This window comes from Sinocyclocheilus anshuiensis, unplaced genomic scaffold, assembly GCF_001515605.1.
Source record: "Sinocyclocheilus anshuiensis isolate Anshui unplaced genomic scaffold, SAMN03320099.WGS_v1.1 scaffold51, whole genome shotgun sequence".
NCBI lineage: Eukaryota > Metazoa > Chordata > Actinopteri > Cypriniformes > Cyprinidae > Sinocyclocheilus > Sinocyclocheilus anshuiensis.
Genome location: NW_015548296.1, coordinates 2,028,763 through 2,047,205, shown reverse-complemented (window position 1 = coordinate 2,047,205; position 18,443 = coordinate 2,028,763). Strand labels below are relative to the sequence as shown.

General features: G+C 35.4%; 1 pseudogene; it reads left to right on the top strand.

Moving 5' to 3' along the window:
* The window catches only part of LOC107656027 (calcium-dependent secretion activator 1-like), a 109,832-nt pseudogene that overhangs the window by 55,144 nt on the left and 36,245 nt on the right, over positions 1-18,443 (top strand).

The following is an 18,443-nucleotide window of genomic DNA, read 5'->3' as shown; positions in this document are numbered from 1 at the left end:
GGGTGTGTGCGAGCGTGGGGGGTGTGCATGCCCCAGTGGCCTCCCGAAGGCGCCTGGGTGCCACCAAGCCAGATTAGGGCCCCGAAGCCAGCCCAAGTGCCCGTCACACACATGACATTGAATTTATCATGTCACTCGGAGACGGAGTGAGAGAGGGCTGCCACTTTCAGCAGAGGTGATGGAGGCGCTGGATTGGTGCAATGCTGCGTATGAGGCCAGAGAGCGTCTTGTGTGTGTGTGTGTGTGTGTGTGTGTAGAATGTGTGTATGACTGGCACCTAACTGCACGACTCGCATCCAGAGTGACAGCGTGTCATCCCACACTCTTCAGTCAGTCCCGTTTAATTGGCAGGACAAAACCTTACAAGTCCAACCCTACACCGTCAGTGACCGAGACAGCCTCCCTCTGAGTTGCCACCCTCCGTTTGAACCCTATCACTAGCCTGAAGTAGATATTTCTGTTCGGGTTTTGCCTTTCCAGTTCTTAATAGTGTAATTCGCGATGTGTGTTTAATGTGCCAATATTCTTTCCAGGTCAGCCAGTACACCTTTGCCATGTGTAGCTACAGGGAGAAGAAAGCAGAACCTGTTGAGCTTCTCCAACTGGACGGATACACTGTGGATTACACCGACCCTCAGCCAGGTCACTGCAGCCAATCGGATTGCTACAGTCAATGATGTCACAGTGAATATAGTCTTCACCTGTTCTATCCACCTTGTTTTATTTGTAGTTTGAATGACCGAGGCTTCCGATGTCAATTGCTTCCAGTTATTTTATCTGTACCAAAGCAGTCCACTATGCTGCTTAATTTTGCAAACTGGTATTTGTTATCATATTTTTTTATTTATTGTTGTAATTATAAACATATAGCACATAGTTTTTTCCCAAAGTCTTGTGCATTCACAAAAAGCATTGCAAAATAAGGTGGATAGAATTACCTGTTAGACCAGCAGGTGGCATGTGTTTCTAGGACCCATACACATTTATTCCCAAAGAATAGGTGACTCATTTTATTAGTGTTAAACAAACACAGGTAATTAACTAGTTAAGATCAATTATCTTTCATTGAAACCTTCTGTATCTTTGCATAAAACATTATGCACACTGTACACGGGTTATCTAAATCTCTAATATTCATCGGTGTTGCATAGTGTCTGTTCAGTAATGTTTTATGAAGAATGTTTTATTTTCATGTCGTCTGAAATTTGACTAATGAAGCATTTATAGTCTATGCGTAATCAAGCACGGCATGCTAAATATTGTGACATAAATGGAATAAATTAAAACAATTATATCAATATAAAGCAATATTGGTTCATTTAAATCAATTACAGTGCAAACATTTTTTGCGAGATAACCAAAAAATGTAATTCAGGTGGCCATATCTGTATTAACTGAATAATAAAGTAAAAATATTGCTTAACATGGTTGAATCAACCTTGCTACCGTAGGTTGCACCAACAAAAGCAATTACTATGTTTTTAAAATAAGATTATACACATCAATATTAATTAAAGCTGCCATGCAAATAATAATAATAATTTTACAGCATTTATTCTTGAGTAATAAAATAGCAACATTATTGTTATTATTATTATTAACTAATTATTAATATAATAGGATACAATAATATTGATGAATATGTATTCATCTTCATTAATAAATATGTAATCTTGATTAATATCAGTTTATAAATACACTATTATTACTAAATATTCACAGATCATCTTAGTTCATAATGCAATAACTAATGTCAATTTAAAATATTTGATATAATTGAAATACTTTCTACATTAGGCTGCAGATTCTGTGAACATATTGACTAATGTTTTGGCTATCATGCAACTACTATTTAAAAAATTTAAGGGGGTCTGAATACTTTCCGTACCCACTGTATATATATATGTTTGTGTGTGTGTGTGTGCACAAAAATGTATGTACCTACATTGTATACGTTTTTCCTAAAAACCCAAGTTCACATCCATCCTGTGTTATGTCCCGATTCCATTCCTGCTCTATCCCTGTATTTTCCTGTCATAAAAAAGTATTATTTTATGTATAAATAAACTTTAGCCAAGATTCAAAAGTGCTGTGAGAGTATTGTTAGTTCAACAATGCTTCCATATACAGTACCTTGAAAGGGTCTGATCAAGTAGAAATAGCTCAGTGTTGTGACTTTTCACAGTGCACTTTTGCTTACACAGTGATTAATTTCCATGTGCTGTATAAATGATGAACAATATGTTGAATGCAGGTCTGGATGGTGGTCGGACGTTCTTCAATGCTGTGAAGGAGGGAGACACTGTGATCTTCGCCAGTGATGATGAGCAAGATCGAATCCTGTGGGTTCAAGCGATGTATCGTGCCACGGGCCAGTCCCACAAACCCATCCCCCCGACCCAGGTGCAGAAACTCAACGCCAAAGGAGGGACAGCACCACAGCTTGATGCTCCCATCTCTCAGTTCTGTAAGTATGAATACATAGACTCTACAGATCCACACATGCTGACTGCAGTCACACACACACACACGCACACACACACACACACACACACACACAGGGCCAGAGCTGCATTTGTAATGACACTCTTCATAGCAGTCACACTCTTACATGGAAACTTTCTATAACATCGGCTAAATAAGTTCCCGTTCTAAACAGCGTACTACTGATGTTTTTACACCCTGTTTCACTCTACTACTCATTAATGTGCTGTAAGTGTAATCTCAACAGTGTTCACCTCCTGAGAACAGTAACTACTTACTGTATTAGTGTTGTAAAAAGGGAGAAAAATCTCAGTCTGTTTTCATCTGCACTGTTTGATTCTGTCAGAAATCTTTCATCTTGCATCCCACATACATTTCATCATTGCATATTCTTTGCTTTGATACCTTTTGATCCCCGTCTTTATTTTATAATTCTTCTGCTTGCTTTCTTTATTTCTTTATTTACTTATTTGTTTGTTTGTTTTTAATTACTTATTTTGCCCACTTGTTCATTTGATTCCTTTCTTTATTTCTTTTTTCTTTCAGCACTTTTCTTCTGTCTATTTGTTTCTTTTACTTAATTTTTGCTTTTTTCTTTTGCTTTTAACTCTTTCAGTTTTCTCTTGCTTATATAAGCTCTTTTACTTTTGCTTTTCATTCACTCGTTTTTCTTTCTCTCTTTTTTGCTTTTGTGTATATTTGCTTTTGTTCACTCATTGTTTATTTTTTACTTTCACTTATCATTTCTTTCTTTCTTTCTGTTATTTTTCTTCTGCTGTTCACTCTTTCGCTTGTCTTTTGCATATATTTGCTCTCTTTTATTCATTACTCATCACTCTTTTCTGTGTATTTTTGCTTTTATATTTTATATTTTATGCTTTTCTTTTGCATATCTTTCTTTCTTTCTTTCTTTCTGGTATTTTAAATTATTGCAACCCTCTCTGCACCATCTCAAGGTTTTTTCCCCTCCCACTTGCATCCCACATACATTTCATCATTGCATATTCTTTGCTTTGATACCTTTTGATCCCCGTCTTTATTTTATAATTCTTCTGCTTGCTTTCTTTATTTCTTTATTTACTTATTTGTTTGTTTGTTTTTAATTACTTATTTTGCCCACTTGTTCATTTGATTCCTTTCTTTATTTCTTTTTTCTTTCAGCACTTTTCTTCTGTCTATTTGTTTCTTTTACTTAATTTTTGCTTTTTTCTTTTGCTTTTAACTCTTTCAGTTTTCTCTTGCTTATATAAGCTCTTTTACTTTTGCTTTTCATTCACTCGTTTTTCTTTCTCTCTTTTTTGCTTTTGTGTATATTTGCTTTTGTTCACTCATTGTTTATTTTTTACTTTCACTTATCATTTCTTTCTTTCTTTCTGTTATTTTTCTTCTGCTGTTCACTCTTTCGCTTGTCTTTTGCATATATTTGCTCTCTTTTATTCATTACTCATCACTCTTTTCTGTGTATTTTTGCTTTTATATTTTATATTTTATGCTTTTCTTTTGCATATCTTTCTTTCTTTCTTTCTTTCTTTCTGGTATTTTAAATTATTGCAACCCTCTCTGCACCATCTCAAGTTTTTTTCCCCTCCCATTTTCAGATAATTGTTTGTGTGTGTATGAATAAGTGTATCAGATCCTCCTTCTCTCATGCTTTGCTTACACTGTAAAGGGAATATTATTTCCTCCTTTCTCTTTTTCTCTCTGCTTTCTTCTGTCTTCTGCTCCACGTGAGTCTATATGTCACTCTGGTTTGTTCCCTCTTACCCTGCTCTCTTGTAGCCGGACTGAAGGGTAAGTGCTTCCCTGTAGCAGGCACAGATCAGATAAGCCGCTCCGGATTATCTGACACAAGCAATGTGCTATTCGCTATTCCTCTTCTAAAACTCTCATTACCCCTCCTTCTGCAAATCTCCCTCTATTTTGTTTCCTTTGGGTCTGAAAGACAAACACTTTTATTTAGAAGACTAGACTGCATGTGAAATTTTTATTTCTGGATGTCTTGCTCTGATTAGTAGTTGCATATTTGCCTTCTCTCAACATGGCTTCATCAGGTCAGCAGCTTCTCAAATCAAAGCAGCGGTTCTCATTAAAAAGCATGTGCAAAATTAAATCCATATGTTCCTTGTAAGTTAGTTTCTTGTTGGCTGAAATCAACAGCAGTTGCCTTTATTTAACAATAAAGATTCCCGACCAAATGGAGAATTTGGTAAATTATATAATTATAGTGATTTTCTCTATTGTAGTTGTTGATTTATTGTGCTAAATGAATTCTGTGAAACCACTGGCGTGCTCTGCACCCCTCAGCAGCTGGTAATTACCATGTTAAGAGTGACATGCTATGAATAAAACAGTGTATCTTCACCCTGATTATTTCTGGAAGCTATCAGTGGAATGTTACCAAATAACTACTTGCTAGTTCACACCAGTTTCTCTCATCTGTAGAAAGTCGTGCCATCAGTGTTTTCGTTTTTTTTTTTCTCTTAACCTTACGACAGCGGCAAATTAAATTGTTGTGGTTGCAGTGTTAAATGTGGGGATTAGGATGCAATTGGAAACATTGGCTGTTTGTTTTCAGTTCTCCTTGAAAAGATTTGTGTTGTCCTTAAAGCAGTGGACTCAGTAATATTTAACACAGTTTATTCATTCTGTGAGTTTTAAGAGTCTATTTTTATTTAAAAAAGAGAGAGTTGGCAAATATGTAGCTGGAATTTAGAAATATTCAGCAGGCGATATCATACAGTTTTTTTTTTAATTGTACGGTAGTTAAACTAATGCAACTGTTGTCACAACTGCTACACCTAGACAAGCCGTTTTGCCACACACTTACACTGACACGTTTAACAAATAGTGGCCCTGTTCATGTTGTAGTAGTGTTTCTGGTTTGCTTTCCTATAGAACTACTAACAGTTTTAGACTAATGGTTTCTTTCCTCATCTCTGGGAAAATGCTAAAGCCCCTGTTGTCTGCTGTTTGTGTATACCTGCAAAGGTAAACTGTATGTAGGAGGAGACTGAAATCAGAGAATCAACCTGAAGATTACTGAGGTCTTGTAGTAGTAGTAGTAGTAGTAGTAGTAATAATAATAATAATAATAATAGTAATAATAATAAATTATTATTATTATTATTATTATAACATGGCTTAAACAATGTATTATTTATTTATACCCAGTGTAGACAGCCTCAAGGTATATAATTTAACAATAACAACAACAACAACAACAGTGGTTGTAGTAGTAATAGTAGTAGTAGTAGTAATAATAATAATAATAATAGTAATAATAATAAATTATTATTATTATTATTATTATAACATGGCTTAAACAATGTATTATTTATTTATACCCAGTGTAGACAGCCTCAAGGTATATAATTTAACAATAACAACAACAACAACAACAGTAGTTGTAATAGTAATAGTAGTAGTAGTAGTAGTAATAATAATAATAATAATAATAATAATATACCATGGCTTAAACCCAGTGTAGACAACCTCAAGGAATATCATTTAACAACAACAAAAACACAACAATAATAATAATTATAATTTTGTTTATAAGTTGTTTATCATGGCTTACACCCAGTGTAGACAACCTCAAGGGAAATAATTAAACAACAACAACAATAATAATACAATTATTTATTTATTTATTTACCATGGCTTACACTCAAGGGATATCATTTAACAACAACAGCAGTAATAATAATAATAATAATAATAATTATTATTATTATTATTAACAATGGTTTACACCCAACGTACATAGCTTTATTGACACAACAACACATGCTCATGCAGGCAAAACAGGTTTGAACCTGACCTGCAACATGTCTCAATCTTATCCCTCCTCACTTCTCAATAATTTAATAGAAATAAAATATAAAAAAAATGTATTGTTAGTAATAATTTGTTTCATTTTGCAACTAGTTTACTGCTTCATTATTCTGAAACAAAGAAAGCAATGATTGATGTTGGATGTCAGCCAGAGTCCAGGGTTTTCTAATCCAGTGTGATAAGGACTGAAATAGCGACGGGCTCTGAGAGAGGCTCACGTATGGACTTGTCTGCAGGCCTGATGAGGGAAGCCATATTGTTAGATACTGAATTCAGGAGCGGATTAAATTAGAAACCACTTAATAAAGTATGTCTCTGCTGTCACCCCTTTCTTCATCCCTCCTATTCTTTCTCTCCCTCTGTCCATCCCTCATTCACAGAGGAGCGCCCATCCTGTCAGTTGGCCCCTTCAGCTCTTGTCGGCCCAGAGTAGAATCTCAGACTCCCGATCCGTCCATTGTGTGTGCTTGTGCAGACACATGCACAGAACAAAAAGAAAAAGAAAAAGAAAAAGAAAAAGAAAAAAGCAAGCACTAAATAGCCCCAAATGTTCTGCTCTTCGGACTCTTCGAGAGAGAGGATCTATAAATGAAAAGAATCCATCAATCAGTGTCATTTCTTCTCTGCCCCGCTCGGACAGAGCTGACTAATGTCATTGTGTGTTACTGTCCAGAGACCTTCCCCTCAATTCTAGTGTCAAAGAGACATGACAAGCTCATATTAAGACATAGGAGAACGACACAATGTCACCTTTTTGACCTGTGGCTGATTTCAGTGGGTCATTTTGCTTTAACTTATTGTTTAGATATCTTATAATGAAATGTACAGACAAAACACAGCACAGAGTAACTTTAAAGTAACTTTCATGGTTAAGTCTTTAATATTTTATATTGCTTAGCAAATTAGTAGTTCATAAACATTCAAATATTAATATATTGATATGAGACCAAAAAATTCTAGTATTGTAAATTTTTAATTACATTTTTATTTATATATTATATATTGTATTATATATTTTTTACATTTATACTTAAAAAAAAAGTCCAATCAGATTTTATATGGCATATTTTCATTATGGTCTCTTTTGCTTCCTATTTTATGTTTGAAAATGTGAATTATAATTATAAAAACAATTAATACTGATTGATTTGTTATGCTTTATATTATATTTTATGACTTACTTTCTTCTGCGGAACATAAAAGATGATATTTTGAAGAATGTTGGTAACCAAATTGAACAGTGGAACTCAATGAGAACCAAAATTTCTTACCAAAATTCTTCAAAAGATCTTCTATTATGTTCCACAGAAGAAAGTAAAGTCAAACAAGTTGTGAACAAATAAATGATAACATATTTTTTTTATTTTTGGGTGGACTATTTAAAGTCCCTTTAAGGTTTTAAACGAAAGATATTGTGAAGTCTAACCAAAATGATTTGATGTCCTGTATAAGAATTAAAGCCAAAATTATACAATTATCATTTACATTGTGCAAACAAAAACTTACCTTTCATTATATAACTAAGCAATTCAAGTCTTATTCCTGATTTAACATGCAAACCAGCGACGCTCTGGAGGAGGTGTCTGTTGAATGGCTCAATCATACAGTATAGCTCTAAAGCCTCTGGCTGAAATGGGGCATTAGAATAAGAATAGCCCCTGACCAGTGGCAGGATTAAGAAACGGCCCTGCTTATTAGTGCAGGCCTAGATGTAATACCTAAGCTTACCAACTGCAGAGGAAAGGGAAAATGTGTTGTTGAATTTATTTAGTCTCTTTAATGGACAATAGATGGTGAGGGTAGGGGGGCTCCATGGCCGGCTCTCTCAGCTCTGTGTTTAGAGGCGCTGGGTTTCTTTAATTAGGGCTTCCCTGAGGGGCAGCAGAGGCCTGCGGACAGAGCAATGAATGGGGAAGGAAGGGAAAAGCGTGAACGTAGAGTTTTTGTTTGATTAGGAGGACCAGACAGGAACACTGGCTCAGACAGGTCTTGCAGGATTACCAAGCCAAAAAAGACAAAACACCGGGGGAAAATACAAGCCAATAATTTAACGATGTTGGCATACAATTTTCTTGCTCTTTTAATGCATTCTAATAATGCATATGGATCTATTGCTTTTAAATTAGAGCTTGAAGTCAACAAGCAGCAATTCTGCTCTGTTGCACTTAGACCAATACTTGAGTGTCACAAGCCAAAAATGTGGGTTGATATTGCCTGATTGTCAATCTCCTTCTTTGTTTTTACATGATCTTTAGGGGTAATATTATAGATCAAAAGTTCATCAAACATGCAGGGACAAAATTTTTAGAAGTTTTTAAAAAATATTCTAAGCCAAAACCTCTTAAACTTAATATAAACGTTACTGACACTGTAGGTCAGTAACTTTCCTCAGCATTAAATACTTTATATAGGCCTTTATACACTGTAAAAAAAATATGTAATAATAGGACACAATGTACTATTTCCATATTGGTTTTTTTTTTCAAACAGGTGTTTTTTTTGCAGGTGTTTACCTGTATTTTGAATTGATATGTAGAAATAGGGCAGAATGTATTATTTCCGTAGGTTTTTTAAACAGGTGTTTTTATGGGTGTTTTACCTGTATTTTGAATTTTGGACTTCATTGCATTGTGGTTTAGGGTTAATGGCTAGTGTTAAATGCCCATATTTATTTATTTATTTATTTTTATTTTTTTATTTTACAGATTAGGGTTGTCAAAAATGAAATGTGCCTCTAAATATATACATTTTTTGTTTTAAAATTTATAAAGAATTGAAATAAACAAAATGTATTAAAAGTTGCTCATAATCAAAAAGTTTTAAAGAGATCACTGTTTCCCTTAGCAAGAAAACAAAAACTAAAAATGTAATTAATTGTTGTTGTGTGTGTGTGTATATGTATATATATATATATATATATATATATATATATATATTATGAGTAAACCGTATGTTGTTGTTGTTGCTGAGTAAAAACAATTAATATAAACATTTATTTGTTGAAATGTGCCTCGAAATATAATATTTTTTGTTTTGAACGATATAAAAAAAGTTACATATTATTTACATGCATATGTTGTTATTATTATTATTATTATTATTATTATTATAGACTAAATAAATATATTGCTTATATATTTATTTAACTTGAGTATCTGCTTTTGTTTTTATCTTGCACTTTGAGCATTGCTTGTAATGCACCTTGGATTGAATTTACACAGTAATGCAAGTTGACAGTGACACTTTTTAGGCTGACATCTGACTCAGATTACAGACCTCTCTCTAAAGAGTGTGTGCTCCTGTCGTCCTGTGACTTTGAGATGTGTATGTTTTATGTGTCTCTGTCGCCATACGTTAACGTGCACGCATGCACACAGATGCAGACCGAGCACAGAAACATGGAATGGACGAGTTCATCTCCACTAACCCCTGCAATTTTGACCACTCTTCGCTGTTTGAGATGGTTCAGCGGTTGACACTGGATCACAGGCTCAACGATTCATACTCCTGCTTGGTAACCCAGCTTTCAATTCAGTTTTATTCAGTTAGGGCTATAGCTGTCCTATTTATATTATGATGTATAATCACATTTGCACTACTGAAACTGCACTTTTGTGTCTGATTGTGCTCCTCAGGGTTGGTTCAGTCCAGGTCAGGTGTTTGTATTTGATGAGTACTGCGCCAGGTACGGAGTGCGAGGGTGTCACAGGCACCTGTGTTACCTGAATGACCTGCTGGAGAGGGCAGAGAAAGGGTCCATGATCGACCCCACACTACTGCACTACAGCTACGCCTTCTGTGCCTCCCACGTGCACGGCAACAGGTACCACTGATCTCACACTCTTTATCTCTTTCTCACTCTGTCTCTTTAACACCCACTTCATTTCATTCTCATTTGTAACCACATTAATTCTCCAATCATTTATCTCTCATGTTTTCTCTTTGTCTTTCATCCTACTCTCACCTGAAGTTCTGTCTTTTCTCCTCCAACTAAAATCACTCCATCCCTCTTCACTGTCCTGCCTTTTTATCTCTCCATACATCCACTTTCCACACATGGGCAGAAACAGAGGTAAAGTAAGAGCACAAACTCTCGTTTGGCAGCCAAAGGACTCATTCTCCTGTGTTTCATAGAAACCCCATTCTTTCTCCTGAAAGCTTTGTGGTTGGTCACAGGTAATAATGCTTCTCTCACAGAATCCAACAGTAGTTTCACTGCTTTTACAAGAAGCTCAAGTTGCCTCATTACCTGGTTTGCAGGAGTCCTCAAACTCTGTAACTACTCTTTAAACAAGCTTCCGTTTTGCAGTTATTTTGAGTGTTTTCAGTGTTTTTTGAGGTATATTTATTCAAGATATACGTTATTTATTTAAAATACATACAACATATGTAATAAAAAAATTATATAATATAAGTTTATATTAAAATATGCATTTAAATGTTGTACGTAATTATTACATATTTATTAAACATTAAACAAATTATACACAAAATAATTTGAAAGAATGAATGAATTAACAAACAAACAAACTTTGTATAGTCACCATTTTGTACATTTTAAATGATAAGTCCTGATTACTTTAGCATGTGGCTAATTTCTAAACAGAATATAATGGACTACTCTGACCCCTATGCACTTCTTTCTCACCCTATACTTTTATTGTATTCTTGTGTAATATTCAAATTTCTTATTTCTGAATGTTTTTCATGTCTTTTTGTCTTACTTCTGTCTGAATCTTTAATTTTATTCTCATGGTTATTATTACTTGCATGATTTATATTATTTCTCTTCTTCTTTTATTTCTCACTTACCCTCACACCATCTTCTGATAACCTTTGTGAATGTGCACCTTTGTGAATGCATGTGTGTGTGTGTGTGTGTGTGTGGGATACGAAGCCAAAGACTGAATGAGCTACTAAAATGGCCCATGTCAGAGACCGAGCTGCTTAGTTCTCTGTTTCCCTCCCTCCCTGAGCCCTTGACCCCCTCTAAAAACAAAATCATGGAGGTCTGGAGAAAAAGAGAGTCTAAGTCGCAGGTGCTCACAGGCCCCAGAAGGTGAGAATGTTAATGCAATCCCCTCTTTTGGGTGTGGATTAGCGTCCCGCACTTAACCTATGAAACTGGGGGATGGGTGTTAGGGAAGACGGCAATTAAGTTGAATTTCTTCTTTCTTCTGTGTGAGAGATTACTCGTTCCATTGTGTGTAATTGTAGTCATTTGTTATATGTGAACGTGCAAAGTAGCAATTTTATACACATTCTGACCTTTTTAAATTATATTTTAATTAAATGTATATCATTTTCTTTTTTATATTTGTACTGTTATTGTATATGATTAATTTTTCAATATATTATTTTATAAAATTTCTGAATTGTTTTAATATTGAATCACCACCTAGGAATTATTTTCTAAGAAAACGACTTAAAAGATTTTCAGTCTGGTCTCAGACGTTTGGACACCACTTTATGTGTGAATGTGTATCTGTGTGAGGAAGAGAGAGAAAAATGAGGGTGAGGCAGGGAAACAGAAAGTGATAGACATATGTCGAACCAGCGAGAAACATGCAGGGTAAAGAGAGAGAGATGAGGGACACTATGGATGGTGCCTTAAGGTCATGGCTGACAGGATGACAGGTCATCGCTCTGTCTCTCCATCTCTCTTTCCAAACTGTCCAAGGCCTCACTCCAGCATGTCTACTTGTGCCAAAACCTCATGTCCAGCCAACCACGCTCTTTATAACTGACATGGCCCTCAACCTGAACCTCTTGGCATTGGACTTGTATACTGATATATATTTAAAGCCAAATAATCTACAAGTGTTACAGATAGTGACTGTGGATCTCTAATGTTGTTTGACATCATACTGCTGTGCCATTACCATATCTGGATAGCCATATTAGTCTCATAATACACTATTATAAATATTCATGATGCCGTGTAGTGTTACTAAAAGGTGAAATGGCATAAATGTCATGGTACATGTGCAAAAAACCAAAGCCCGCCAAAGCCCGCCAGAATGGGCGGGGCATCTGGCTATATAAGCCAGATGCTTATCCCGTTTCTCCTCTCTCAGCGAGCCTCGGCGAGAGAAACAGCGGAGTCAGGGAACTAAGCAACCTCGTGCAGCTCCGCTGCCGTGCCATTGGTTCGTTTTTAAAGCCCTGCACGAACCAATGGCCGTGCAGTTTCACTGCATGAATGAAATAGGCTTCAGTTCAGGAGAAAAAAAGGCTTTTTCCCATATGCGTCTTAAGCAATACGCAGTACTCGTTCCCGTATCTCAGGGAACCGAGGTTACGTTAGTAACCGAGTACGTTTTTGGACATTGGAATCTGTTTTTGTAGTTTTGTTTAATTTTTGTGTGTTGTTTTGGTTTTTGTTTTATGTGTTTTTTGTGTTTTGTTTTTTGGGTTGTGTGTTTTTGTTAAGTTTTGTTTTTAGTTTTTTTGTGTTTTGTTTGGCTTTAGTAGTTGTGTTTTGTTTTTCATTAGTTTTGCATTGTTTTTATTTAGTTTTTTGTTGTGTTTAGTTTTTATTTTTTTTGTTTTCTTTTTTGTTGTGTGTTTTGTTTTTCTTTAGTTTTGCTTTGTTGTGTTTGTTTTTCTTTAGTTTTTCTTTTTTTTTTGTTGTGTTTAGTTTTTTTTAGTTTTGCTTTGTTTTTGTTTTATGTTTTGTTGTGTGTTTTGTTTTTCTTTAGTTTTGCTTTGTTGTGTGTTTTGTTTTTCTTTAGTTTTGCTTTGTTTTTGTTTTATTTTTTGTTGTGTGCTTTGTTTTTTGTTGTGTGTTTCGTTTTTCTTCAGTTTTTCTGACACGCAGAGAGAAAGCATTTTTTTCTGCTGGTCCGTCTTTTATCCATCAGTTTTGTTGTGACACACAGCTAGAACTGAAACACACTCACAGCCGACGTATGTCACCTGCACGCAGTTTAAAACACAAACACGCACACTCTTATGCAGAATGTGACTAAAGGGCCAGGCTCCTTATCGTTTGTGATATGGTAGACGGAAAGAGGGCTGTGAGCAGAGTGTATGTGACAGTGGAGGCGCGGGTCGTCGTGACAGCGGTTTGAGGAGCAGGAGACATGACACGCTCCTCGTCAGTCCGCTCCCCATGTCAGCCCAGCGCACGCTGAAGGACAGCGGGGAAAAGCAAAGGAGGAGGGGCAGGGATTTCAGGGGGGACCACCACGGCTGTCACACCAGACGGGGTCCATCGCTTGGTGGGGGTTTTCAGGGGGAGGTTGGCAACCGGGTCGCCCCTTCTTGTTCACAAAAATACCTTAAAAGCTTCCACTGTTGTACACGTCAGCTAGATGTGAGAGATAGTGAGAGGTGTAGATGTCTACTAGTATGATGGTAAAATCGATTAGGTTTGACAATTTAGTATCAGTTGCATGGATATCAGCATCTCAAAATAAGTATTTTAAATTTCTGTGTGCTTATAAAACAAGAAATGATAATGGGCATCATGGTAATTTGGCTAATAAGCTTAGGAGTGCCACTAGACATATCAGGTGAACTGTTTCCCACAGCCTCCCTCTTTCTGTTATAGAGTCACAATAAGAAACCTGTGAGTGTGTATGTGGTGAGAGGTTGAACTCCTCAGTGCTAGTAGCAGGGGGCTGTGGTAATTTGTAGTGTCTTTGTATTGCGGAAGACTCTTTATTTGACCACGGACAGGGAGGGGGGAGTTTAGGCCCTTCCAAAAAGCCTTGCCTGAGGAGGGGATGACACACACACACAAACTCACATTTAGACATACACACTAGGAATTGCACCCGCTCATAATGCACAGCGCAGTTGCACATATTGTTGAAAGAGTCTGGGCAGATATCACTAGAAAATGTATGCAAATGTCTCTTTTAAATCTTTTTTTTTCCTGTGGTCGACAGAAATGTCACATAAATTGCACCAGGCAAATAGCAATAACTATGACTTAATTTACATGAGGTTTTTGCTCACAAATACTTGCAAAAGTGAATTTACCCCAGAGCATTTACAGGTATGAACATGTATGCATATGTAAATACACTCAAATAAAGAGCTGGGGCTCTTTCAGAAGATAAAAGTAGTGTCATATTCTCACTTTTTTCCTCTTTCTCTTTAATATATGTGGTTAATTAAAAAGTTGAGCAGTTTGTCTGAATCTCTCATTAACACATACCTTTTAAACAATTATTTATAGTGCTTGTATAAAAGTCATGCGTCTTGCCTGTATCTGTGACCCTTGTTACCCCAATGAGACAAGCAGTTGCATTCATTTGTGCATGTTTCGCCTCAGGCCTGATGGAATCGGTACTGTCACAGTAGAAGAGAAGGAACGGTTCGAGGAGATCAAAGAACGACTGCGCGTACTGCTCGAAAACCAGATCACACACTTCAGGTACATCACTGGCAGTCTACACAGCATCACATATACAACCCTATTAACAGCTAGGGATACTAATGGAATATGTGGTATGTGTATATATAATCCATATATATATATATATATATATATATATATATATTTTATTTTATTTTTTTTTAATTTTCAAAGTAGTGTGAAACTGCTAAATGCAGTGTATATGTAAATGTTGCGTGAAACTAATTGTGTGATGACTGGATATAGTGATGAAACAGGATATTTTTTTTCTAACAAATTTAAATGGGAATGTATAATGTCTCAATGTTTTAAACAGTTTTAAACACTTTTAAAATTTTCTCTCTAAAGGTATTGCTTTCCATTTGGACGCCCAGAAGGAGCCTTAAAAGCTACGCTGTCACTGCTTGAGAGGGTACTATTTTCCCACACACTTTGTTTTTTTTTTTGCATAATTTTATGTACAGAAACCAAAAGAGTATGTACAATGTCAGTTGGTTAACTTCATTTATCAAATAGATACAGTTAAACCAACATTTATTCAGACACCTTCAACATTTCTCACTTTTATCACAGTTTATTCGCTATAGTTTAGAAAATGGTAATAAAATATGACAAGAACTCAGAGTTAAACTGTGTCAGAACATATTCATCTTGATAATGTCAGATAACGTTGATAGAGAGGTATGTAATAAATTGGGTTGAATAGCTGTCAGCTGTCAGCTGTTCAATTTAAGTACACAATAGATAATACCAATTTAGGTAAACCGATTACCAAGCAATGCTTAATTTTGTTCAGTCTGTGGTGTAAAGAGGTCGCATTAGCAATTAAAGAAAACACACTTAAGCAAAACATGGTCAGGTCAAAGTGTCTGAATAATTTTTGGTCCCAAATTTTTATCCCGTTTTACTGGTAGTCCACTGTATGAAGAATTTTTGGGTGTAATATATCACAGTTTACTTTATTTTGCTATCCTCACTTTACATAAATGAACTATAGTGTCCTGCACCCACTAGTAAAAAATAAAAAAAATTATATCTGGTGTCTGAATAATCTTTGGTTTGACTGTACATTTATATTATGTATGTATGCACGCGCACCTGTGTGTGTGTGTGTGTGTGTGTGTGTGTGTGTGTGTGTGTGTGTATGTAATGAAAAAGCATATGACACAAAGTAAAAAAGACCTACAAGCTAAAGTAAATATGCATCTAATTTCTAATTTGGTTGTGGCAGGTCTTAATGAAGGATATTGTGACACCCGCACCTCAAGACGAGGTGAAGACAGTGATCCGTAAATGTCTGGAGCAGGCAGCTTTAGTGAACTACCAGCGTCTCTCAGAATACGCCAAGGTGGAAGGTAGGAGGCACATAAACCAATTTTGCAGAGTTTCTTCTCCTCTCTGCTCTGTTATCAGTAATATAGCACTTGACATATTCCTCTCTTAGAAACACTGCTTAACAACAGTGATGCTCAACTAACCAGTATTCCATGGAGGCAATGCTGAAATGCCACTGTTGACTTTTTTTTTTTTCATAAAAGGAATGCTTACAATGGAGCAATAATTAACTGTTGGTGTGTGTAATGGCTTTTTATGTTGTCTTATCTCTACTAGTCTAAGACACTTGAGATAATTGTCCTGTAGTATGTACCCAGATAGTAATTTTATATATGTATATAATTTATTTATAATATTAATAATAATAATGTTTTTTAATAGGTCTTGTTGGTCCAGGTTTGTTTTAGCTCTTTCTAGCTGATTATAGAGTAAAAATGCATTCAATTCCCCCTCTCAAACCCTGGCCTCAGTGCCATATTGTTCTGCTCAGTGGTTTCTTGCTGCCCTCTGTGGATGGTTGCATCTTTCCTGTGGTTTAGCTTTTAGGGCTAGAAATACTGTACAGCAACAAATACACTTTTCCTTTCCAGCTCTTCATCACCTTTCCAGCCCTCCTGCTTCATATGTTTATTGTAGAATTGCTGCCTTTTTACTAGCTTTCTTTGTGTCTTTTTTCCTATTTCTTTCTCCTTCTATCTCTTTATCTCTCTCTGCTCCCTCCCTCTGCGCTTTCCTCTTGTTTATTGGCTTTTCTTCTTATTTGGAGCCCTCTCTTGTTGAGCCAGTTTGAGAAGCCAATATACAGTGCAAAGCTGGATTGCCCACTCAAGCAACACACATTTGTGTGTTGCAAGTGAGACGGTTTCTTTCATAGACATGGACAGCTAAACACACAGGTGGTCTTTGATGTCAAATAATGGCCATGTTTACAGGACAAGTGTTTTTATTTTGTCTGGAATTTTTTTTTGTAATATATATATATTTCCTTTTCTAAATAATTTTCAATGACTGTCCATGTTCATGAAGAAATATGACTGGGCACTGCAGATACTGAAGGAGAAGCCCTTAGTATCTGTTTGCCAAATGATGTCGATGTTGTTCCCTATTGATTGCTGACCACTAAACTGAATGTGACTTTTGTACTAACCCAAACTAACCAATAGCTTGCAACACACTCACAAGTCTTTCCAGAGACTAAGACGTTCAGCTGGATTCAAAGCAAGGCTAATGGTGGAAATCAACAGAATAGCTAAAAACTGTCTGAAGTGACTAAACCAAAAGTTTTTTTTTTTCACCAAAGCTATTTACAATGAGTCCAGTGCAATGTTTGTCATTCTGAAAATAGTTCATGCACTATCCATCAAAGGTTTGGAATAAATGTTTTTGAAACAATTCTCTTGTAAAAAAAAAAAAAAAAAAGAAAAGAAATTAATACTTTTGTAAGGACACATAAAACTGTTTAAAAGTAACAGTAAAGACATTTAAAATGTTACAAAAGATTTCTATTTCAAGAAAATGCTGTTCAATTGAACATTTCATGAAAATAAACATATAAATAAACAAATATCATGGTTTACACAAAAATATTGAGCAGAAAAAGCTGTTTTCAACACTGAATATAATAAGAACCATTATTAATAATTGAGCAGATCATTATTAGAACCATTATTAATAATTAGGCAGATCTAATCAGAACATTAGAATTGATTTCTGAAGGATCATGTGACACTGAAGACTGGAAAAATGGCTCAGCTTCGCCATCACAGGAATAAATTGCATTTTAAAATATATTGTAATAGAAAACAGGCATTTTAAATGAATTATTTCGCAATATTACTGTTTTTACAGTATTTTTGATAAAAATCATAAATGGAGCCTTGGTGAGGATAAGCAACTTCTTTCAAAAACATACAATATTTTAATTATTCCAAACTTTTGACTGGTAGTCTATATTTGAATAAAAATGAATGACCTTCCTTCCAAATAAACAGTAGTGACAAATTGTTACAATAATAGGTCCCACTTTGTATTAAGTGGTCTTAACTACTATGTACTTACACCAAAAAGAAGTACAACGTATTTATTTGCAGATGACTTTTGCTGCTATTGAGGTGGGATACTGGTAAGGTTAGGGACAGGTTTGGTGGTATGGGTAGGTTTAATGGTTGGCTAAGATGTAAGGGATGGGTTAACATTGTATTTATAAATGTAATTGCATAAATTAATTACATATGTAATTAAATGCAGGTATTTACAATGTAAAAACATGTATGTACACAATAAGTGCATTGTATCAAATGATTAATTTAAATGTAAGTACATAGTAGTTAAGGCCACCTAGTATTAAGTGGGACCCCATAATATGTTTAAGACTTGAGTTGAGGGAGTTTAGAGTTTTAAATCTTTGTGCGTTTCATAGAGC